The sequence below is a fragment of the Schistocerca piceifrons genome, chromosome 1 (assembly GCF_021461385.2).
Source record: "Schistocerca piceifrons isolate TAMUIC-IGC-003096 chromosome 1, iqSchPice1.1, whole genome shotgun sequence".
Lineage (NCBI taxonomy): Eukaryota > Metazoa > Arthropoda > Insecta > Orthoptera > Acrididae > Schistocerca > Schistocerca piceifrons.
This window is the reverse complement of record NC_060138.1, coordinates 607,949,090-607,975,397: the sequence shown is the minus strand read 5'-3', so window position 1 is coordinate 607,975,397 and position 26,308 is coordinate 607,949,090. Positions and strand designations below refer to the sequence as shown.

Sequence of the window (26,308 nt, the reverse complement as noted above, 5' to 3'; positions counted from 1 at the left end):
ATAACAAATTTCATAAGAGAGTATATATACTGAGAAGCTACTGTGAATACCTCTAGATCCTTAAATAAATGTCTGCAGGATGATCTTGGGTGGACTCCAGCTATTATTCTGATTACACGTTTTTGTGCAATAAATACTTTATTCCTCAGTGATGAATTACCTCAAAATATGATGCCATATGCAAGTAATGAGTGAAAATAGGTGTAGTAAGCTAATTTACTACGATGTTTATCACCAAAATTTGCAGTGTCCCTTATTGCATAAGTAGCTGAACTCAAACGTTTCAGCAGATCATCAATGTGTTTCTTCTAATTTAATCTCTCATCAATGGACACACCTAAAATTTTTGAATATTCTACCTTAGCTATATGCTTCTGATTAAGGTCTATATTTATTAATGGTGTCATAGCCTCGTGATGACTGGGTGTTGTGTGATGTCCTTAGGTTAGTTAGGTTTAAGTAGTTCTAAGTTCTAGGGGACTGATGACGATTGATGTTAAGTCCCATAGTGCTCAGAACCATTTGAACCAATGGTGTCATACCATTTACTGTACGGATCTGTATGTACTATGTCTTATCAAAATTCAGTGAGAGTCCGTTTACAAGGAACCACTTAGTAATTTTCTGAAAGACATTATTGACAATTTCATCAGTTAATTCTTGTTTGTCAGGTGTGATTACTATACTTGTATCATCAGCAAAGAGAACTAACTTTGCCTCTTCATGAATATAGAATGGCAAGTCATTAATATACACTCCTGGAAATTGAAATAAGAACACCGTGAATTCATTGTCCCAGGAAGGGGAAACTTTATTGACACATTCCTGGGGTCAGATACATCACATGATCACACTGACAGAACCACAGGCACATAGACACAGGCAACAGAGCATGCACAATGTCGCCACTAGTACAGTGTATATCCACCTTTCGCAGCAATGCAGGCTGCTATTCTCCCATGGAGACGATCGTAGAGATGCTGGATGTAGTCGTGTGGAACGGCTTGCCATGCCATTTCCACCTGGCGCCTCAGTTGGACCAGCGTTCGTGCTGGACGTGCAGACCGCGTGAGACGACGCTTCATCCAGTCCCAAACATGCTCAATGGGGGACAGATCCGGAGATCTTGCTGGCCAGGGTAGTTGACTTACACCTTCTAGAGCACGTTGGGTGGCACGGGATACATGCGGACGTTCATTGTCCTGTTGGAACAGCAAGTTCCCTTGCCGGTCTAGGAATGGTAGAACGATGGGTTTGATGACGGTTTGGATGTACCGTGCACTATTCAGTGTCCCCTCGACGATCACCAGTGGCGTACGGCCAGTGTAGGAGGTCGCTCCCCACACCATGATGCCGGGTGTTGGCCCTGTGTGCCTCGGTCGTATGCAGTCCTGATTGTGGCGCTCACCTGCACGGCGCCAAACACGCATACGACCATCATTGGCACCAAGGCAGAAGCGACTCTCATCGCTGAAGACGACACGTCTCCATTCGTCCCTCCATTCACGCCTGTCGCGACACCACTGGAGGCGGGCTGCACGATGTTGGGGCGTGAGCGGAAGACGGCCTAACGGTGTGCGGGACCGTAGCCCAGCTTCATGGAGACGGTTGCGAATGGTCCTCGCCGATACCCCAGGAGCAACAGTGTCCCTAATTTGCTGGGAAGTGGCGGTGCGGTCCCCTACGGCACTGCGTAGGATCCTACGGTCTTGGCGTGCATCCGTGCGTCGCTGCGGTCCGGTCCCAGGTCGACGGGCACGTGCACCTTCCGCCGACCACTGGCGACAACATCGATGTACTGTGGAGACCTCACGCCCCACGTGTTGAGCAATTCGGCGGTACGTCCACCCAGCCTCCCGCATGCCCACTATACGCCCTCACTCAAAGTCCGTCAACTGCATATACGGTTCACGTCCACACTGTCGCGGCATGCTACCAGTGTTAAAGACTGCGATGGAGCTCCATATGCCACGGCAAACTGGCTGACACTGACGGCGGCGGTGCACAAATGCTGCGCAGCTAGCGCCATTCGACGGCCAACACCGCGGTTCCTGATGTGTCCGCTGTGCCGTGCGTGTGATCATTGCTTGTACAGCCCTCTCGCAGTGTCCGGAGCAAGTATGGTGGGTCTGACACACTGGTGTCAATGTGTTCTTTTTTCCATTTCCAGGAGTGTATATTAAGAACAACAAAGGACCCAAGACCGACTCTTGTGGAACCCCATTCTTGATAGTTCCCCAGTTTGAGGAATGTGCTGATCTTTGCATATTATGAGAACCGCTTATTTCAACTTTCTGCACTCTTCCAGTTAGGTACGAATTAAACAATTTGTGCACTGTCCGACTCATGCCACAATACTTGAGCTTGTCTAGCAGACTTTCATGATTTACACAATCAAAAGCCTTTGAGAGATCACAAAAAATCCCAATGGGTGGTGTTCGGTTATTCAGATCATTCAAAATTTGATTGGTGAAAGCATATATGGCATTTTCCGTTGAAAAACCTTTCTGGAAACCAAACTGACATTTTGTTAGTACTTCATTTTTACAGATATGTGAAGCTACTCTTGAATACATTACTTTCTCAAAAATTTTGGATAAAGCTGTTAGAAGGGAGATTGGACGGTAATTGTTGACATCAGATCTATCCCCTTTTTTATGCAAAGGTATAACAATAGCATATTTCAGTGTATCAGGGAAAATGCCCTGTTCCAGAGAGCTATTACACAGGTGGCTGAGGATCTTACTTATCTGTTGAGAACAAGCTTTTAGTATTTTGGTGGAAATGCCATCAATTCCATGTGAGTTTTTGCTTTTAAGCAAGTTTATTATTTTCCTAATTTCAGAGGGAGAAGTGGGTGAGATTTCAATTGTATCAAATTGCACAGGTGTGGCCTCTTCCATTAACTGCCTAGCACCTTCTAATGAACACCTGGACCCTACTATATCCACAACATTTAGAAAATGATTATTAAAAATATTTTCAACTTCTGACTTTTTGTTCATAAAGTTTCGATTCAATTTGATGGTAATACTGTCTTCCTGTGCTCTTGGTTGACCTGTTTCTCTTTTAATATTCCAAATTGTTTTAATTTCATTATCAGAGTTGCTGATTTCAGACATGATACACATACTTCTGGATTTTTTAATAACTTTTCTTAATATAGCACAGTAGTTTTTATAATGTTTGATAGTTTCTGGGTCACTACTCTTTCTTGCTGTCAGATACATTTCCCTTTTCCAGTTACAAGATATTTTTATGCCCTTAGTAAGCCATGGTTTGTTACATGGTTTCTTATGAGTATATTTAACTATTTTCTTGGGGAAGCAGTTTTCAAATGCATTTACAAAAGTGTCACGAAATAAATTATATTTTAAATTGGCATCAGGTTCATGGTACACCTCATGCCAGTCTAACTGCTGTAGGCTTTACCTGAAATTTGCAATTGTTAAATCGTTGACTGAACATACTACTTTGGAGGATTGTTTAGTACTGCTGAATGGAGCTATGTCATATATTGTAACTAGCTGTGCACCATGATCAGAAAGACCATTCTCAACAGGCTGAGCATTTATCTGGTTAAACTTATCTTGGTCTATAAAGAAGTTATCTATCAGTGAGCTGCTATCCTTTACCACCCGAGTAGGGAAATCAATAACGGGTGTCAAATTGAAAGAACCGAGTAATACTTCAAGTTCATTTTTCCTATTACCCTCTTTCAGAGAATCTACATTGAAATCCCCACAAATAATAATTTGCTTCCCCCTGTCTGACAGATAGCACAACAAGGAGTCCAAATTTTTCAGAAATAGATGAAAATTTCCCGATGGGGACCTATATGCAGTTACAATTATAAATGTGCCTTTATTTAATTTAAGCTCACAGGCACATGCTTCTATATGTCTCTCTACACAAAACTTTTTTATTTCTATACTTTTTGCACAATGATAACTTTTGACATATATGGCAACTCCTCCTTTCTGCATATTTTCTCTAATTACATGTGCAGAGAGCTTATATCCATTTACATTTACCTTATCCATATCAGTAACAATGTGATGCTCAGACAGGCATAGTATATCTATTTCATCCTCAGCCTCTAAATCTTCTAAACAAACCAGAAGCTCATCTATTTTATTCTTTAAACTTCCAATATTTTGATGAAATATACTTACATTATTTTTAATTACACTTTTATGAGAACCTTTCCTTATTCTAACATTTGCAGTACTCTCCTGAGTTTCTCATTGTGCTTAGGCCTAGTTCCTATACCAGTGGTCACATGGTGTTCAGAGAGGCAGATTATGTCAACTGGGTCATCAATGCAATTACCTAGGACTGAGATACAACTTGGTGGAGATAAAATTTCTGGTGATTGGTGAAAATTTATAATTGACAACCGTGATTGGTGATCCAATGTGCTAGAATTGTGCTGTTTAATTTCTTTCCTAAACTGAAGATTTGTTTCAACCCTGACCTCTCGTAGAACTTGACATCTTTCTGTCTTACCTATCCTAAAAAAGGTGCTGCTCCAACACCTGTAACCACCGGTATTTTACCATTCATGGCAGTGCCTCCCCCCCTTAAATTTCCTGCTATTAGCCCAGCCAGTTTACCCTTCCCTTTCCTGTTGAGATGTAGGCCGTGCCTGGTATAGTCTCACCTACTGAGAGAATCAACAGGAACCACACCAATATGAGGCCCCGCACCCGACCAAAGCAGCCGTTCCAACTCCAAATTAACTCTCCCAACAGAAGAGTTCAAATGAGGCCGGTCATGGCGTCTCAGGACAGATACAAATTCAACATTGGTGTGTCTCGATGCCGACGCAATCTTTACCAGGTCACACTCTATACTGTACCCAGGATCTCTGTCGATACTGTTCCCTGACCCTCCCACAATAACCACGGTGTCTTCCCTGGTAAATCCTTTACAGAGTGAACCTAAATCCTCTGTCACCTGATCCAGACTAGCACTTGGTTTGAAAAAATTTGTGACCTGGTATTCTGGTCCTAATTCCTCCTGCAGAAGTTGGCCTACACCTCTGGCATGAGAACTGCCTAACAACAAAACTTTCTTCCTTTTCGATGACTTTCCTACATTATTTTTCAATTTCCTATCGAAAGTTTGTTGTGTCCTGTCTACACCTACCTCTGCTTGAGGCTCATCAGTTTCTAACTGAAGCAACAGGTCAAACTTATTTTTGACATTCACCACAAAACTGTCAGACTTAGTTCTAGGCCTGTTCCTTCTGTTACCTGTTGCCACTTCCCACCTCTCTTTGCCCTTCTCCCTCCTTAACCTGTCCAGATCTTCCCTAGCCTGATCTAGCTCAGCCTGAAGGGCAGCAATTTTCCCCTCCTGTTCCACTATCTCCCTTTCTCTGCTGCAAATCCTACATAACCACTGATGAGCCTGATCCACTTTCCCGACACCCACACCACTGCAGTCCCCCCCAATGAAAAAAAACTACTGCATCCATCACACCAAACCCCGGAATTAACAATTCTAAGGCAAGTCAGGCACTTCTCACTCATGTTTTGAAACATCAAAATTGAGTTGAAGCTGCCTAAAATGTAATGACAAATGAGCAATATAACCATGTTACACGTTTGATACACCAGCTGGTATACACAGCCAGTGTATAATAACAAATGTGTAAATTTTCACAACCAGACAGAATGACCAGTATGAAACCACACTTCGATGACACACTGAACAGTGTACAAGCAATAAGTAACTAAGATTGTTCAAAGATTACTCACACATAGACACAGCAGGATCACCTCTCATATGTCTAGGGATGTCAGTGTTAAGCCATGCTTAGTCAGGTGCTAGTATACCTTGTTGACAAGTGGCATAACAGAATATGATCTCCTATCATGTCATTTCAGCTCAGAAAAGGCATGCTGTTGCTACAGCTGTTGTATGGGTCGACCAGTGGCCAGAAGTGAATTTACTGACCAATAGCATAGAGTGACAGTCATACTGTCTGCATGAGAATAGCAGAGTGTACAGGTACATTCATCACAGTATTGAGTTACCATTGGAGCACTTACACAGGTCTAAACTTCACTGCATAAATGTCATATGCTTCATGTTAGACTGGTAGCACGCATATCAGTGGCTTCCATTATCCAGGAACAACAAATACTTCAGTCTATAGTGGGCATATTAACACCATCATTGGCATACAGTGTGGTAAAATGTAGAATGTTTGGACATGACCCATTTCAAAATGTCCTACAATTACTGCCAACTTCAAAGATTATAGTCTGAAAGCATCCATTGTTCATTTGTTGTTGTTGTTGTGGTCTTCAGTCCTGAGACTGGTTTGATGCAGCTCTCCATGCTACTCTATCCTGTGCAAGCTTCTTCATCTCCCAGTACCTACTGCAACCTACATCCTTCTGAATCTGCTTAGTGTATTCATCTCTTGGTCTCCCTCTACGATTTTTACCCTCCACGCTGCCCTCCAATGCTAAATTTGTGATCCCTTGATGCCTCAAAACATGTCCTACCAACCGATCCCTTCTTCTAGTCAAGTTGTGCCACAAACTTCTCTTCTCCCCAATCCTACTCAATACCTCCTCATTAGTTACGTGATCTACCCACCTTATCTTCAGCATTCTTCTGTAGCACCACATTTCGAAAGCTTCTATTCTCTTCTTGTCCAAACTAGTTATCGTCCATGTTTCACTTCCATACATGGCTACACTCCACACAAATACTTTCAGAAACGACTTCCTGACACTTAAATCTATACTCGATGTTAACAAATTTCTCTTCTTGAGAAACGCTTTCTTTGCCATTGCCAGTCTACATTTTATATCCTCTCTACTTCGACCATCATCAGTTATTTTACTCCCTAAATAGCAATACTCCTTTACTACTTTAAGTGTCTCATTTCCTAATCTAATTCCCTCAGCATCACCCGACTTAATTTGACTACATTCCATTATCCTCGTTTTGCTTTTGTTGATGTTCATCTTATATCCTCCTTTCAAGACACTGTCCATTCCGTTCAACTGCTCGTCCAAGTCCTTTGCTGTCTCTGACAGAATTACAATGTCATCGGCGAACCTCAAAGTTTTTACTTCTTCTCCAAGAATTTTAATACATACTCCGAATTTTTCTTTTGTTTCCTTTACTGCTTGCTCAATATACAGATTGAATAACATCGGGGAGAGGCTACAACCCTGTCTCACTCCTTTCCCACCACTGCTTCCCTTTCATGCCCCTCGACCCTTATAACTGCCATCTGGTTTCTGTACAAATTGTAAATAGCCTTTCGCTCCCTGTATTTTACCCCTGCCACCTTCAGAATTTGAAAGAGAGTATTCCAGTTAACATTGTCAAAAGCTTTCTCTAAGTCTACAAATGCTAGAAACGTAGGTTTGCCTTTTCTTAATCTTTCTTCTAAGATAAGTCGTAAGGTTAGTATTGCCTCACGTGTTCCAACATTTCTACGGAATCCAAACTGATCTTCCCCAAGGTCCGCTTCTACCAGTTTTTCCATTCGTCTGTAAAGAAGTCGCGTTAGTATTTTGCAGCTGTGACTTATTAAACTGATAGTTCGGTAATTTTCACATCTGTCAACACCTGCTTTCTTTGGGATTGGAATTATTATATTCTTCTTGAAGTCTGAGGGTATTTCGCCTGTCTCATACATCTTGCTCACCAGATGGTAGAGTTTTGTCATGACTGGCTCTCCCAAGGCCATCAGTAGTTCTAATGGAATGTTGTCTACTCCCGGGGCCTTGTCTCGACTCAGGTCTTTCAGTGCTCTGTCAAACTCTTCACGCAGTATCTTATCTCCCATTTCGTCTTCATCTACATCCTCTTCCATTTCCATAATATTGTCCTCAATTACATCGCCTTTGTATAAACCCTCTATATACTCCTTCCACCTTTCTGCCTTCCCTTCTTTGCTTAGAGCTGGGTTGCCATCTGAGCTCTTGATATTCATACAAGTGGTTCTCTTCTCTCCAAAGGTCTCTTTAATTTTCCTGTAGGCAGTATCTATCTTACCCTTAGTGAGACAAGCCTCTACATCCTTACATTTGTCCTCTAGCCATCCCTGCTTAGCCATTTTGCACTTCCTGTCGATCTCATTTTTGAGACGTTTGTATTCCTTTTTGCCTGCTTCATTTACTGCATTTTTATATTTTCTCCTTTCATCAATTAAATTCAGTATTTCTTCTGTTACCCAAGGGTTTCTACTAGCCCTCGTCTTTTTACCTATTTGGTCCTCTGCTGCCTTCACTACTTCATCCTTCAGAACTACCCATTCTTCTTCTACTGTATTTCTTTCCCCCATTCCTGTCAATTGTTCCCTTATGCTCTCCCTGAAACTCTCTACAACCTCTGGTTCTTTCAGTTTATCCAGGTCCCATCTCCTTAAATTCCCACCTTTTTGCAGTTTCTTCAGTTTTAATCTACATGTCATAACCAATAGATTTTGGTCAGAGTCCACATCTGCCCCTGGAAATGTCTTACCATTTAAAACCTGGTTCCTAAATCTCTGTCTTACCATTATATAATCTATCTGATACCTTTTAGTATCTCCAGGATTCTTCCAGGTATACAACCTTCTTTTTTGATTCTTGAACCAAGTGTTAGCTATGATTAAGTTATGCTCTGTGCAAAATTCTACAAGGCGGCTTCCTCTTTCATTTCTTCCCCCCAATCCATATTCACCTACTATGTTTCCATCTCTCCCTTTTCCTACTGACGAATTCCAGTCACCCATGACTATTAAATTTTCGTCTCCCTTCACTACCTGAATAATTTCTTTTATCTCGTCATACATTTCATCTATTTCTTCATCATCTGCAGAGCTAGTTGGCATATAAACTTGTACTACTGTAGTAGGCATGGGCTTTGTGTCTATCTTGGCCACAATAATGCGTTCCCTATGCTGTTGGTAGTAGCTTACCCGCACTCCTATTTTTTTATTCATTATTAAACCTACTCCTGCATTACCCCTATTTGATTTTGCATTTATAACCCTGTAATCACCTGACGAAAAGTCTTGTTCCTCCTGCCACCGAACTTCACTAATTCCCACTATATCTAACTTTAACCTATCCATTTCCCTTTTTAAATTTTCTAACCTACCTGCCCGATTAAGGGATCTGACATTCCACGCTCCGATCCGTAGAACGCCAGTTTTCTTTCTCCTGATAACGACGTCCTCGTGAGTAGTCCCCGCCCGGAGATCCGAATGGGGGACTATTTTACCTCCGGAATATTTTACCCTAGAGGACGCCATCATCATTTAATCATACAGTAAAGCTGCATGTCCTCGGGAAAAATTACGGCTGTAGTATCCCCTTGCTTTCAGCCGTTCGCAGTACCAGCACAGCAAGGCCGTTTTGGTTAATGTTACAAGGCCAGATGAGTCAATCATCCAGACTGTTGCCCCTGCAACTACTGAAAAGGCTGCTGCCCCTCTTCAGGAACCACATGTTTGTCTGGCCTCTCAACAGATACCCCTCCATTGTGGTTGCACCTACGGTACGGCCATCTGTATCGCTGAGGCACGCAAGCCCCCCCACCAACGGCAAGGTCCATGGTTCATGGTTCATGGTTCATGGTTCATTGGTACAGCAGGCTAATCCCATGTCCGATTTTCTGGGGTGTCACTGGGTACAACATGTGATCTGAAATATTATGATTTATGTCAGTTTGAAAAATACATGCCACTTTTGGAAAGCCTTAGATCCTGAAGTACTGCTCCTCACCCAGCCAACTTCATACACTATGGTTCAACAGGATAATGCCTAATCACATGTTGTTAAGAGTATGCAATAATTCTTTGGGTAATGTCAGTTACCACTGCTTCCCCCCTATCTTGACACCCCTGGACCATGCAGGGATGTGGTGTGTCAGCAATCTGTTCATCACACTCTTCTAGTAACAATAGTTAATGTTTTGTAGATTTGAAAACAAAATGTGTTGAGGGTGATCCACCATGAACATATCCAAACTCTTTATTATTCCACGCCACAATACAATACTATGTACCAGAAGGTTATAAACATGGAAACAGTTTTTGCAGATCTCAGTACCGTAATGGTGGTACTGTTATCTATTTTTCAAATTAAATAGAGTGTAGAGCACTAGATCTTAGTTGGGCATGTGTAGAGAAACACTTTGAAATTACCGGGATCATATGTGATATAATGAAACTTATCATAGTATGTATCTACCATACCCGAGACTCAGATGATAAAACTTTTTTAGATAATTTAGACAGTGTACTCTGCTACATAACGAAATTGAAACAGTATGTAACTGTAATTGGGGGAGACTTTAATTCAAGCTTTGATGTAACATGTAACAAACCCAATGTAAATAAGTTACTGAATATGCTAAGGCAGCACAACTTCCGTCATGTAAATTCAGAACCAACAAGACTACAAGCATGCTTGGATACTGCTTTTGTCAACTGTGCTCGTGATATGTACTCCACCAAGGTAAAGGAATTTGTTTTCTCAGACCACACCATGTTAACAGTAGAGTTAAGACATTTTATAAAAGGGGATGAGAGCAAGGCTGCACAAAAGTTAATCTAATACCTTAATATTAACAAAACACAATCTCATAAAACTAACACACCAGCTGAGCATAACAAACTGGGACAAATTATTTCAAAACTGTGATTCCAGTGCCCAAACAGTTTATGAAACATTCCACAATTACTTAACAGGTACTTTAAAAGCCCATCTCGTTCAAAAGAAATATCATAAAACAAGAAAGGACAAATTTTGTACACCAAAGAACTGGAGAATCTAAAAAATAAGCTACTACTGTTGAAGAGCCTTGCCAAAGTAAACAATTCTAATGAAATTAAGGATCTTGAAAAAATCACTAAGAAACTGTATAAGAAAGAGTTACAATTGGCGAAACAAAGATACAACACAAATCTCATAAAAAATAGTAAAAACCAATGCAAAACAGCCTGGTCAGTAATTAATACTGTTAAAAGTGAAGTCAGAAATTTTGACAAGACAGTCCCAATACCAGCAGATACATTCAATGAATATTTTGTAAGCTGTGCTGATGATATCAAAAAGTTGATCAGTAAACCCAATGTAACATGTATAGATTATCTTAAGAGAGCAAACCTAAATCATAATAGGGCCAGGTCATCATTGAAACACTTTAAAGAGGTATGCAAACATGAAGTTCTTAAAATAGTCAAAGAAATGAAAAATTCATACAGTACAGATATTTTTAATATGTCAAACAATCTATTGAAAGAAATCATACATTACATTGCAGCACCATTAACATATTCTATAAACCTGTGTCTCATAGAAGGGTTTTTTCCTGATCCTCTCAAACTATCCAAGGTAACTCCAGTCTTTAAGAAGGGTGTCAAATCAGATGCTGCAAACTACAGACCAATTTCACTAATTCCAGTACTAGGAAAAGTCTTTGAAGGCATAATATATCAGCAGATGTATGAGTACCTAGAACTAAATGGTATGTTAAGTGCATCACAGTTTGGTTACAGAAAAGGAAGGTCAGCTATACATGCCATTGAGCTCTTAGTCAGAGACATTCTAGCAACATTTGAGAACCATGCGCACACATATGTAACCTTATGTGATCTGAGAAAAGCTTTTGACTGTGTTGACCACTCACTTTTGCTCTCTAAACTTGAGTACTATGGAATATGTGATAAAAGTTTAAAACTCATCAAATCATACCTCAATAAAAGGAAACAGGTGGTGAGTTCAGGAAGTCATCTGTCAAACATACTCGAGGTTCAACACGGAAAGCCACAGGGATCTAAATTGGGACCACTTCTTTTCTTTGTACACATAAATGACTTACCAGGAAATATAGATGTAAAGACATATATGTATGCAGATGATACAACTTTTCTATCTGTAAACCATGTACTTGATAACCTTGTAAGTGATATGAAATTGGCAAAAGAAAATGCAACATCATGGTTTAATGCCAATGGTCTGCTATTAAATGAGGAAAAGACCCAGAATATGTGATTCAGTCTATCAAGGACTACAAAAATAGAAAAACAAAAGGCAAAGTTTTTAGATATAATACTTGACAACAGTCTAACATGGAACTCTCATGTTAATCACATAGTGGTTAGGTTGTCAAGAGTTATATATTTGTTGAAGAGACTGATTTGTTGTGTGACATTTGATTACGTAAGGACAGCGTACTTTGCCTTTTTTCAATCTGTTTTAAGGTATGGGTTAATACTCTGGGGAAACAGCAGAAAAATACATGAAATTATGGTGATCCAGAAGTAAGCAATCAGAGTAATGGCTAAGGTAGATAATAGAACACATTGTAAACCATTGTTCATTAAATATAGAATTTTAACAGTTATTGATTTATATATTCTTGACAGTGTTAACTACATACTTGCTGAACTACCTTATTTAAGTGTAACAAATCAAAGGCATGACTACTATACAAGAACCTGTACTTCTCTGCTGTTGCCACAAAATAGATTAGCTAAAACTAAGAATAGTCATAAGTATATAGCAATTAAAATATATAACAAATTGTCTAAAAATGCGTCAATCAAGCCAACTTCTTGTTAACTAATCCATTCTATTCATTAGAAGAATTTTTAGAAATGCCCAATATAAACTTAAATATGTAAAAATTTATTTTGTAAAATTAATAGGTTAAGTGAACTGATGAAGTCTATTGCACGTAATAATGCTGAATGACCAATAAAGAATCTGAATCTGTTTAAAGACTGCGATTACAGCAAGCTGGGTCTTCACTTTGTACTCAATTCTAAGTCACAGGTTGTTAATAGTTTGTTCTCCCAATCATTATTAGTCATAACATTTTTGGTATTCACTAACATTAGCATACTTTAGAAAACAATTTCCATGAATATTTTGTGGAAAGTAATTTATCATATTTGCACTGTAGTCTTCTTGTGCACTCTGTACCACATTTATCTGATTATTAACTAATGTTTCTCACAGTTAAGTTACTAAAAAGTTGTCAGTGAATTCTAGCAATATAATAATTAGTTTCTTCAGTATGATCACCGTCATTATTTACAACCTACCTGTATATAACGTGAGTTAACACCATTTTTATTTTACACATTGACTAAAACAAAATCAAACATTGGGAACTTCAGGTTGAGATATAAAAACGTAGGAAAGTGTATATTGCTACTCACCCTAAACAAGACGCACTAAGTTGCAAACAGGCAAAATTAAAAGACACTTACACATAAGCATTTGGCCACAATATTTGATAGAAAAAGAAAGAGAAACACACATCATTCATTCATACAAGTAAGCATGCCTTATGCACACATGGCCACAAATTCTGGCAGCTCAGAACAGAATGCATCTGTCACATGGAATGGAAGCAGCAATCTGGAGGGGTGAGGAAAGGGAAGATTACGGGGTATCAGTGATGGGTAGGGGGGAGAGAGGAGCGCTGTCTGGTGGAGTGTTCAGAGTGCAGCACTGGGGAGGGTGTGAGGCAGAGAGGTGGAGAAAATAGAGCAAGAAAGGAGAGGAGTGTGTGTGTTGGCAGATGGTGGCAACAAAGAGGGTGGGTGATGAGAATGGGGAAGACATGATACTGCAGGGGTGGTGGAAACTGCTGGGTGGAGTGTGTGGGGACAGTATGTTACTGTTGGTTGAGGTGATGATAATTATGAGAGCAGAGAATGTGTTGTAAGGATTACTCCCATCAGTTCAGAAAAGCTGGTGGAGGAGGTGAGGATCCAGATGGCTCAGGAAGAGAAGCAGCCATTTAAATCAAGTATGTTATGTTCAACTGTTTTGTGCCACAAGGTGGTCCACTTTGCTCTTGGCCACAGTTTGGTGGTAGCCATTCATACTGGTGGAAAGCTGGTTGGTAGTCATACCAATACAAAAAACTGTGCAATGATTGCACCAGAGGTGCTGTGTGACATGGCTGCTTTCAAAGATGGTCTGTCTCTGATGGGGTAAGATAAGCCTGTGACAGGGCTGGAATAGGAAGTTGCTATGTGGATGGACTGGGCAGGTCTTGCACCTGGGTCTTCCACAGGGATATGATCCTTGTGGCAAGGGGCTGCGATTGGGAGTGGCATAGGAATAGACTATGATATTTTGAAGGTTACGTGGGTTGCAGAATGCCACTTTAGGAGAGGTAGGAAGGATCTCGGGTGGGATGTCCTTCATTACAGGGACTGATGATACGACAAAGCCCCGGTGAAGAATATGGTTTAGTTATTGCAGTACAGGTTGGTATTGTGTGGCCCTGGGAAAGGATGTGGTCCAGTTGTTCCAGTCCAGGTTGGTAGGGTTCACTCATTTGTAGCTGGTCCTTGGGGTGGTGGGAGGAGTGCAGATGTGGGAAATGGCACAGACATCTGTTTGTGGACTAGGTCTGGGAACAATGCCTGCCCCAAAAGGCCTCAATGAGACACTCAGCATACTGGGCAATGGAGTTTTTGTCATTGCAGATAAGCCATCCCCTAGTGGCCAGGTTTTATGGGAGGGATTTTTTGGTGTGAAAGGGATGGCAGTTGTCGAAATGCAGGCACTATTGGTGGTTGGTGGGTTTTAATGCAGAAGAGGTGCAGATGGAGCCATGAGAGAGAAGGAGGTCAATATCTAGGAAGGTGGTATGCTGGGTTGAGAAGGACTATGTGAAGTGGATGGGAGGGAAGGTGCTGAGATTGTGAAGGGATGAAAATATGGTGTCTTGGCCCTGAGTCCAGATCATGAAGATATCATCAATAAAACTGAACCAGATTAGGGGTTTGGCACTTTGGGAGCCTAGGAAGGTCTCTAGATGGCTCATAAATGACCGGCATAAGAGGGTGTCCATGGCTGTACCGCAGATTCATTTTTATACCTTCCCTTCAAAGGAGACATATTTGTGAGTTAGGATGTAGTTAGTAAGATGTATGAGGAATGAGGTAGTGGGTCTGGGGTCTGAAGAAAGTCGGGGAAATTAGTGTTCAACAGCAGTAAAACCGAGGGCATGAGGGATGTTGGTGTGCAGGGAGGTGGTATCAACAGTGACGAATAGGGATCCAGGAGACAAAGGGGCCGGGATGGTAGACAGTTGGTGAAGGAAGTGATTGGTATCTTTAATGTGGGAGGCTGGATTATGGGCAATTGGTTGGAGGTGATGTTCAATGAGGGATGAACTTCTTTCAGTGGGTGCACAATAACCAGCCACAATGAGGCATCCAGGATTGTTGGCTTTGTGGAGCTTGTAGAAGTTGGGTGTGTAAAGTGTCATACTGAAGAGGGCGAAAATGGATTCAGTGGACAGGTGCTGGGAAGGGCCTAAGGCTTTAAGCAGGGATTGCAGGATGTGGTGGACTTCTGGCATGGGATCACTCTTGCATAGTTTATAGGTGGAGGAAATCACATAACTGGCATAGACATTGTGTCAGGTAGTCACTGCAATTCTTAATTACAGTGGTGGAACCTTTCTCTGCAGGTAGGATGGTTAGGTCAGGATTTATTTTGAGGTTGTGTATGGCAATTCTTTCTTCTGCTGAAAGGTTGATGTTCTGAAGAAGGGACGCAGGGAAGGATGATGAGGTGAAATAAGAGGTAAGGAATTCCCAGAAGGTAACCAGAGTGAGGTTAGGTGGAAGTGGGAGGATCACAACTGGATAGTAGTATGAACAAAGAGAGGTAGAGAATGTTGAAATTTTGTTGGAGAGATTGGTGGCAAAGAAGTGTTTTCATTGCAGGGATCGGGAGAAGGAGGGCAAGTATTTGACAAGCCCAGCATGGTTAAATTTGGGTGTACTAGAATAGCATCACTGTTGTTAAATTTAAATCTATGGCTTGAGAAAAATAGAATGATTTGCTGCTTTTAATCAGCTTGGTCAATGCTATTCCAGAAAGGATAAGCATGTGTGACAGGACTGGAGGAGGAAGTGCTGGGTGGGTCGATAGGACAGGTCTTTCACTCGAGCCTTCCACAGCGTTACGATTGCTGTGGCAAGGGGTTGGGAGTGAGAGTGGCATGGAGATGGACTAGGTTGTTTTGGAGATCAAGTTGGTGACAGAACACCACTTAAGCAGGGGATGGGGGAGGGGGGGGGAGGGGGGGGGGGATCTTAAGTAGGATGTCCCTTATTTCACGGAATGATGATAGATAATCAGTTCTCTGGTACAGGTTATTGTTCAGTTGTTCCAGTCTAGGCTGATACTCGAAGATGAGGGGGGTGCTCTTTTGTGGATGATTCTTGGGGGTGGTGGGTGGATTAGGGAAGTTTGAAGATATGGCACAGGAAATATGTTTGTGGACTAGGTCTCGCATGTAGGACCTGTCTGTGAAAGCCTTCTTGAGATGTTTAGCATGCTAGGCAAGAGAGTTCTTGTCACTGTAGATATGCTGTCCACAGATGACCAGGCTAGGCTGTATGGGAGGGGCTGCTTGATGTGGAGGGAATGACAGCTACCAAAATTCATGTACTGTTGGTGGTTAGTGGGTTTAATATGAACAGAGCTGTGGATGGAGCTATCAGTCAGGTGTAGTTGAATGACCAGGAAGGTGGCACATTGAGTTCAGGAGGACCAGGTAGAGTGGATGGAAGAGAAGGTGTTGAGGTTGTGAAGGAATGAGGACATGGTGTCTTGGCCCAAAGTACAGATCATGATGATATCAACGATGAACCCGAACCTGAACCAGACAAGGGGTTTGGGGTTTTGGGAGACTAAGGAGGTTTCTTCTAGATGACTGGGGCCTAAAATAAATACAGACCTAAGTGCATGGCTGTGTGACGTCAGCAATGTAGTGTTTGTAAATACTTATCAAAGCCTACAGACATATGTATGTCTGCGCCAAAGCCCTTTGATCAAATCTTTGATAGTGTAGTAGGGACATTCTTAGTAAAAATTTTTGATAAAAGTTGGAGTGATGTCATTGGTTACATGTCACTTCACTTGCTTTATTGCATATAAGCTATAATATGCCAAAGTATATTTGGTGCGTGGCTGCCACCACAGTGATTGTTGGAAAGTATGAAATTCTTCAAACAACAGAGCACGCTGACTATGAAAACTGTAATAAGCAGTTGCTCTACAAATAAATAGCTGCAGCAATCAGCTGCATTTAAATTTTCTGTACTGTGGATGACGTTAAGCTTACATATAAAAAGAAAGGCTGTGGAAGGGATGGATGTGTGGGTCAAGTGTGTCCATAGTACACATAAGTGCACTAAATGTGTTTATAAGTACTCCAAATAACCTAACATAACCTTCATAAATGCCTCATTGGGTGATTTATATATTAGTTCACGTTTCTGGAATAACAAGTAAAACGGTACGCTGTGGGATTTGAGTAATGTAGTGAAAGCTGGAATAACTTTCGACTGTTGCTAAAAATCTTAAATTAGCCGTGAGACCATCTTTAGTAGAAATAGCACTCATGATTTAAAGAATGTAACACTGCACCAGTTGCGTATTTTTTCATGATATGCACAATACTTTGTGAGAATTTATTATCATGATCAAGTACAAATGTTTACATAGGTATGTTTTGGAAACTTGCCCATAAGAAATGTGTCTGATTGCAGTTGACTGTAATAACTTAACTGCAGGGTGAGAGAGGCAGGACAACACACATTCAAACACCACATAAAATACTTAAGTGAATATTTCTTTTTGATAATGAGAATAAATTCTCAAAAAGCATAATGTTAAACATGAAAAAATATGTGACTAGTGCAGTGTTATTATTTAAATCGTGAATGAGAATGACATAGTTGCAGGCTTTCCAAAAACATCGATTATGGTGAATGAAATTAAGAAACGGCATTTCTTAAGTGAGTATTGTGTATGCAAATATGAGGGACTATGTTCATGAGAGAAAATTGAAACGTTTGTTCTTTATGTTCTCATACTGTAGCTCACAAAGCCAATTCTGGTAAACACTCCGAGCTTATCCATTTGCTATTCGTGGTTTCACCCACAATTGTTTCCATTCCTCTCTTTTCCAGCAATATGCTCACCACCACCATAAGCTGTTGTTAACTGTTTGGTATCTGTTTCCAAACAGCTATGAGGAAAAATCTTATGATCATGTAATAGCTCCAGTGAAATAGTTTGGTCAAAGAAGTTTCACAAAATCTTTGACAGAGCATGTGTTTGTGTTGGCTGGCTGTTAACATTACGTTGCTGACCTCACACAGATATGTGCTTAGGCCTGTATTTATTGTAGACCACATGGATGACTCATAAAAAGGTTGGCACAGGAGCATGCCATATGTGAAGCCACGGCTGTGCTGTGGATTTGTTTATAATCCTTCTCCATCCTTCCCCCCAAAGGATGTGGTGGTGTGTGTGTCAGGATATAGTTGACAAATCCAGGATGGAATGTAACAATATTATGAAGAGGAAAGTTGCTACTCACCATATAGCAGAGATGCTGAGTCGCAGATAGGTACAGTGAATAGACTGTCACAATATATGCTTTCACACACACACACACACACACACACACACACACACACACATACGCAAATGCAACTCACACACACCTGACTGCAGCCACTGGCAGCTGAAGCATCGTACTGATATAGTTGGTAAGCTGTGTAAGGAATGTGGTAGCATATTTCGTTTCGAGTCTGAGGACATTGAGAGAGGTAGTATTCAAGAGTGAAGATGATGATGTTTGGTTTGCGCGTGCTCAACAGTGTGGTCATCTGTGCCTGTACAAAGTCCCAATTCTCACACAGTCCAATTTTTACACAATCCAAATTAGCCACGGTCATGAATGATGATGATGATGACAACACAAACACCCAGTCCCCAGGCAGAGAAAAATCCCCAACCTGGCCGGGGTATCCGATAGTGGCAAGGTGGTGGGCATGAGAGATGTTGGTGTATAGGAAGGTGGCATCAACAGTGGTGAGTACGGATCCAGGAGGTAAAGAGGTGGGGGTGATACAGAGTCAGTGGAGGATGTAAGAAGCTAGGTTTCGGGCAACTGGTCAGAGGTGTTGGTCAACAAAGATACCAATCATTTCATCACTGACTCTCCACCATCCCATCTCCTCGATTCCTACTCGTCACTGCTGATGTCACCGTCATACACACCACACACCAACGAGCCCATCTTACCGCTGCTGAACACTACCTCTCTCAACATTCTTCAGACTTCACACCCATTACCTCATTCTTCATACACCTTATCAACTACAACCTGACACACAACTACTTCTCCTTAGAGGGGAAGGTATATAAAAACTCAAAACACAGCTATGGGCACCCGCAGGGCACCTTCCAGTGCCAACCTTGTATGGACCACCCAGAGGAAACCTCCTTAACCTTTCAAAACCCCAAACCTATTGTCTGGTTGAGATTCATTAATGGTATCTGCATGATTTGGACTCAGAGCCAAGTTGGCCTATGCTCTTTCCTTCACAACCTCAACACCTTCTCTTCCATACACTCTACCTGGTCCTCCTCAATTCAATGTGCCACCTTCCTGGTCATTCAACTCCACCTAACTGATAGCTCCATCCACAGCTCTGTTCATATTAAACCTGCTAACCACCAACAGTATATGAATTTTGGCAGCTGTCATCCTGCCCATACCAAGATATACTCCCATATAGCGTGGCCACCCATGGACAGCGTATCTGTTGTGACAATAGTGACAAGAACTCACTTGCTCAATATGCTGAAGGACTCACAAGGGCCTTCACAGGCAGGCAATACTCTCCAAACATAGTCTGCAAACAAATATACCCTGCCATATCTTCACATAAGCCTAATGATCCCATGACACCAAAGAATCAGCCACAATGGCATACCTCCCTTGGCACCCAACACCATCCTGGACTGGGACATCTATATACATCCTTTGCTAAGGCTTTGATTATTATATCATGATACCATGAAATGAGATACATCCCCCCTTCTAAAGTGGTGTTGTCACCTACCCAACCTACGCAACATCCTAGTCTTCTACCATACCATTCTCACTTCCAACCTCTTCCCACAGTGATCCTATCCCTGTGGAAGACACAGGTGCACAAGCTGCCCAATCCACTCACCCAGCACTTCCTTTCCAATCCTGTTGGAGGCTTATTTTAACCCATCAGAGGCAGGGCCATTTCATGTACCAACTCCGCTGCAACTGATGCACATGGTGTTTTTTTTCTTTTTCTTTTTTTTTTTGGAAGGGGGGGGGGGGTGTTATGACAAACAACCAGCTGTCCATCAGAATGAATGGCCACCACCAAACTGTGGCCAAGAACAAAGTTGACCCCTGGTGGCACAACATGCTCAATTTCAGCGAGTGCTTCACAATCTGGACCCTCTGGATCCTTCCCTCCACCATCACGTTTTTTGAACTCTACAAATGGGAGTTATCGTTGCACCACATCCTTTGCTCCTATAACCCTTCTGGCCTCAATCTCCATTGTGACACTGTCCCCACACCCTCAACAAAAAAGTTTCTCCTTTTTCTGTCCGATCACTCCCTCCCAATTTGCATCTCCATTTCACCTTCATTGTGCACCGCTGTCAACTGGATCCAACAACCACGCATCACGTGCTTAGCCTGTGCACCTGCCAGCTCTCCCTCTCACATTTCTAGCCAGCAAACTAGCTGTCTACCTCTGAGCCTCTAGCTACCCAGCCCCAACACCTCTTTCTGTCTCTTGCCTCTCTCTGGCTCTACCCAGCTCACCCAATCCCACTGCAACCAAATCTACCTGCCAAGCTGCAATCCTTGCACTGTGCATTCAGTTGGCAGAGAGAGAGAGAGAGAGAGAGAGAGAGAGAGAGAGAGAGAGAGAGAGAGTGTGTGTGTGTGTGTGTGTGTGTGTGTGTGTGTGTGTGTGTGTGCGCTCCAGCCCGAGAAAAGATTCATTCCAACTAGCAAGTTTTCTTTCTTTTTTGTGAGAGCCTGCTGACAACTCAACACTTCTGCTTTTCAGTGAAAGGTCATCTTGACTTCTAAAATATAGGAATACATAACACATACTCATGAGAATAAATATTAATTTTCCTTCTACAGAGCTTAAGTAAAGAGATCCTCAAAGGAGTCGAATCTTCATGAGTTGTCACTGGTGGTTGAATGGTTATGGATGAGAATGGGCACCAATACTGTTGACTTGTAGAGTCCACGTCACATTGTATCAACTGCTACTAGAGTAAAAGGAGGAACTACTTGCTACTGGGTAGGTGTGTCTAATTCAATGGTTCATTTCAGCTGTGGATCCATTGGGAACTAAAATTTGGACATAATATTCTATCTGCCAACCACGGGTCCACAGCAAAAATAAACTTTTTGGAATGGAAATAATCTGCCACACTGGCTGTCATCACTTGGATTACAATGGCACTTTATTTTGTATTTTTCACTACTGCACAGTTTAGACTGTGCAGCCATTATCAAGTATACGGCATAACCTGTCTAACAGACATATTAGGGTGACAGCCATAAATTACATGGGGCATACGTTGACAACATGCATCTGGATGGCCAGACTTTAAGATAAATACCATGAACTACTGATTATAAATGATAGGTTAAAACTATATGCTGGAACAAGATTCAAAGCAGGATCCTTACCAGTTTAGCCATCTCAGCACTACTGGCTTTAGAGTAATTTAGTACGATTAGTTCTTTGAAGTCATATATAGTGTTTTCTGAATATAAGTCTTACAGAAGATAAATTGAGAGGCAGCTGACATATTTGGTAAACCAAAATGCATTCTATTCTAAGCTAATTTTACACATTTGCTTCTTGTGTCTGGAACTGGAAGGAGGGAGGTATTTCTGCAATTACAGCTGACTTGCTTATTTTAATTCTTGTAGGGATTGGATTACATGGTTAAGTCAGTCAGAAAAACAGGCTTGATACATTAATCATTAACTAATGTCAGAAGTAGCTAAGAAGGAGAGGGGGAGCTTCTGAATGGTGAAGGGATTTTAGTACTCAGCTAGTAACAAAACTGTACGCACCAAAAGAATACTTCTGATTAATGCAAAGGTTTTTTGCTGTCTTTTAAGGGTTGTGTAACCAATGTCTGGCAGTAGTGTATACTGCATACGACCTTAAAAAAATGTGACTTGTCAGATGATGGCTTCGGTGCTTCCTAAGTCAAAGACTCTGAAGTGACTTTCACTGCAACCTCCCAATCAATGTGACAGATTGGTTGGTTGGTTGGTTTAAAAGAGGGGGAAAGGGACCAAACTACCAAGTCATCGGTCCCTTGTTCCTAATAAAACAAAGCCACAAGTGTCAGAATAAAATAGACGAGACATAGAACACAAAACGGAAAGAAAGGAAAGACCACAAGAATGAAGGAAAGGCAACAAACACTAAAAGGAGTAAAAGAGGACAAGATAACAGCAGAGAGATGCAAGAAATATTTAGAAGAGAGTAAAACAAGGAAGCAGATTACAGTGGCTGGCCGACCACGAAAATAAAAAGGAAAATCCAGCCACCCTGCAACACATTAAAACCTTCACCCTAAAAGCACTAGGGTGGAGGACACAGAAAACCTTCACCCTAAAAGCACTAGGGTGGAGGACACAGAGGGACAAAAAACAGGTGCTGAAACTCAGATCGAATGATAAAACCCACCATCATGGATGAAATGTAAAACCAGATCAGCCAATGAGGCGTCGTCAAGTAAAATCAATGATAACGAGTCCGGCAACTGCAGATGAAGTCACAGGGCAGCCAAAGAAGGACATAGCAAAAGAATATGGGCCACTGTTAACCGGGTGCCGCACCAACACTGAGGTGAGTCTTCGCGGCACAGGAAGTAGCCATGGGTTGCCCATGCATGGCCAATGTGGAGCCTGCAGAGAACCACGGAGTCCCTGCGAGACGCGCTCATCGAGGACTTCCACACATTCATGGTCCCCTTATGGCTCGCAGTTTGTTGTGCATACTGAGATTTTGCCATTTTGTCTCCCAAAGCTGAAAAACCTTGCGGCATAATAGTGAATGTAGGTCAGTTGCAGGGATGCTCATCTCCAGAAATGGTTTCCTTGTAGTCTGTTTGGCCAGCCTGTCAGCAAGTTCATTTCCTTGGATTCTGATGTGAACACCACTGAATGACTGGACTGTTCCAGGGCATAGTTGGACTCCTGGATGGACACTACCAAAGGATGATGAGATTAGCACTGGTCAATAGTTTTCAGGCCGCTCACAGAGTCAGTACATAAAAGAAAAGACTCTCCAGGGCACGAACGGAGATACTGAAGTGCACGAGAAATGGCCACCAGCTCTGCAGTGAATACACTGCAGCAGATGTTCAGGGGAACTACAAATGTGTGCTGCATAACTGGCGAGCAGTTGCGCACGTCTTATCTGCAATGGAGGGATGCCAGCCTCCAACAGTACGCTGGTCACTGGACTCGTCCTAAAAGCTCCTGTTGCTAGTTGAACCCTGCAGTGGTGCAAAAGGTCAAGTAAATGCAATGCTGAAGGTGCTGCCGAACCATAAACCACACTCCCATAGTCAATTCAGTATGGTGAAGGGCTCTGTAGCGCCGCAGCAGCTTAGAGCAATCTGCACCCCAATTGGTGTTGCTCAGGCAACAATTCTGGTTAAGCTGACAAAGATGAGGGAGCCAAGCCAATCGAGAGTCAAAATCCAGTCCTAGGAATCGATATGTCTCCACTACAGGGAGCGGATCATCATTAAGGTAAAGTGCTGGTTCCAGATGAACGGTACCATGCCGACAGAAGTGCATGACACATGACTTTGCGGCTGAAAACTGGAAGCTGTGGGCTAGAGCCCATGACTGCGCCTTGTGGATGGTTCCCTGAGGGCACCGCTCAGCAACACCGGTACTGGAGCAGCAGTACAAAATGCAGAAGTCGTCTGCATACAGAGAAGTTGAGACGGAGGGCCCGACAGCTGCTGCTAGACCATTAATGGCCACTAAAAATAGAGAGACACTAAATACAGAGCCCTGTGGGTCTCCATTCTCCTGGATATGGATGGAACTATAGGAGGTACCAACTTGGACATGGAAGAACGGAGCAACAGGAAGTTTTGGATAAAAATCGGGAGCGGGCCCCAGAGACCCCATCCATACATTGTGGCAAGGATATGATGTCACCAAGTCATGTCGTATGCTTTACGTAAGTAAAAAAAGACTGCAACCAGGTGTTGCCATCTGGAAAACGCTGTTCGGATGCCACACTCGATGAACATAAGATTATCAGTTGTAGAGCAACTCTGTCGGAAGATGCCCTGACATGGAGCCAGCAAGCCACGTGACTCCAGGACCCAACCCAATTGCCGACCTACCATACGTTCCAGCAGCTTACAAAGATCGTTGGTGAGGCTGATGGGCTGATAGCTTTCCACATCAAGCGGGTTTTTACTGGGTTTGAGCACTGGAATGATGGTGCTCTCCCACCATTGCGATGGAAAGATGACATCGCACCAGATCCAGTTGAGGATGATGAGGAGATGTCACTTGTAGTAAGATGAGAGATGTTTAATCATCTGGCTGTGGATTTGATCAGGCCCAGGAGCTGTGTCGGCACAATGTGCAAGGGCACTGAGGAGCTCCAACTCTGTAAATGGGGCGTTTTAGGATTCACTGGGGCATGTAGTGAATGAGAGGACGTTCCCTTACAACCACCGTTCGAGTGTGCGAAAGGCTGCGGGGTAGTTCTCCAATGCAGAGGCTCGAACAAAGTGCTCGGCAATTGTGTTTGCGTCGGTAGATAACACGCCATTTATGGTAACACTGGGGGCACCTGTTGGGGCCTGTATCCGAAAACGCTTTTTATCTTTACCCAGACTTGGGAAGATGACATATGACACCCAATGGTCGAGACGTATCTCTCCCAGCACTCCTGCTTCTGTCTTTTGATAAGTTGGCGAACGCGGGCACGGAGCTGTTTAAAGGCTAAGAGGTTCTCCAGGGAAGGGTGCCAGTTATGCTGCTGTAGAGCTTGCCAACACTCCTTAATTGCTTCAGCGACTTCCGGCGACCACCAAGGGACTGCCTTACACCTCGGGGAACCTAAAGAGTGAGGGATAGCGTTTTCGGCCAGAGAAACAATTGTTGTAGTCACCTACTCAACCATCATATCGATGTTATCGTGTGGGGGAGATTCAACAGTGACAGCAGAGGTGAAAGTTTCCCAGTCTGCCTTGTTTAAAGCCCATCTGGGCAGGCATCTGTGGGCCTGATGCTGGGGCAGTGACAGGATGATGGGGAAGTGGTCACTACCACACAGATCATCACGTGCTCTCTCCAGTGGATAGATGGGAAAAGTCCTGGACTGTAAATTGATAAATCAATGGCCGAGTAACTACCATGAGCTGCACTGAAATGTGTGGTGGCCTCAGTGTTTAAGAGACAGAGGCAGAACTGAGACAGTAAAGTTTCGAGATCTCTGCCTTGGCCAGTAAGCATGGTGCCACCCCACAAGGGGTTATGGGCATTAAAATCTCCCAAAAGTAGGAAAGGTTTAGGGAGTTGATTAATCAGTGCAGCTAATACAGTCAGTGGTACTGTACCATCTGGAGGAAGATAGACATTGCAGACAGTTATTTTCTGTGCCATCCTTATTCTGACATCCACAGCTTCAAGAGGGGTTTGAAGGGGCACAGGTTCACTACAGACTGAGTTTAGGACATAAACGCAAACTCTACCTGACACTCGATTATAGTCGCTATGGTTCCTGTAATATCCCTTATAGCTGCAGAGGTCAGGGGTCCGCATTTCCGGGAACCAGGTTCCCTGAAGGGCAATGCAGATAGCAGGTGTAAAGCTTAACAGCTGCTGTAGCTCAGCCAGGCAGTGGAAAAAATTGCTGCAATTCCACTGGAGGATGACACCATGAGACTGGGAAGGCATGGAACATTCAATGAGGCAGTTTACGCCCCAGGGTCACCTACTGCCACTGACTTATTGCCTCATAAGTCTATATCCATTGTGTCTGAGGGTCTGGGGAGATCTAGGTACACAACAGACACCAAAATCTTCACCCCATCCTCAGACACAGAGTTTGTAGGTAGTGGTTTTGTGGGTGCCACCAAATTTCCTTTGTCTTAAGGGTTTTCTTTTTGGAGTTCTCTCACTGCTCCTTGGGTTTCCCTGGCTGGGAGGACTTCACTGGCTCAGTCTCGGGGACGGAGGATGAGCATGAAACCCCCCCGACCAGCTGCTTTTGGGCTCTTCAGCCACTGGCGGGTGTCGTCTTTCCCGCTAGCTGAAATCTGGGAAAGGAGTGACCCAAGGGACCTCTTCCTAGTGAGAGAAGCCAAAGAAGACTTACGCTTCTATGGCTTAGAAGTGGGGACGGACGTCCCCGATGGTTGGTGGG

At 42.7% G+C, this 26,308-nt stretch overlaps 1 protein-coding gene across 1 annotated transcript in view; it reads right to left on the bottom strand.

Annotated features, from left to right (window-relative positions):
• The window catches only part of LOC124803881 (serine/threonine-protein kinase fused), a 211,018-nt gene that overhangs the window by 77,606 nt on the left and 107,104 nt on the right, over nt 1-26,308 (bottom strand). The gene's annotated exons all lie outside the window — the stretch shown is intronic.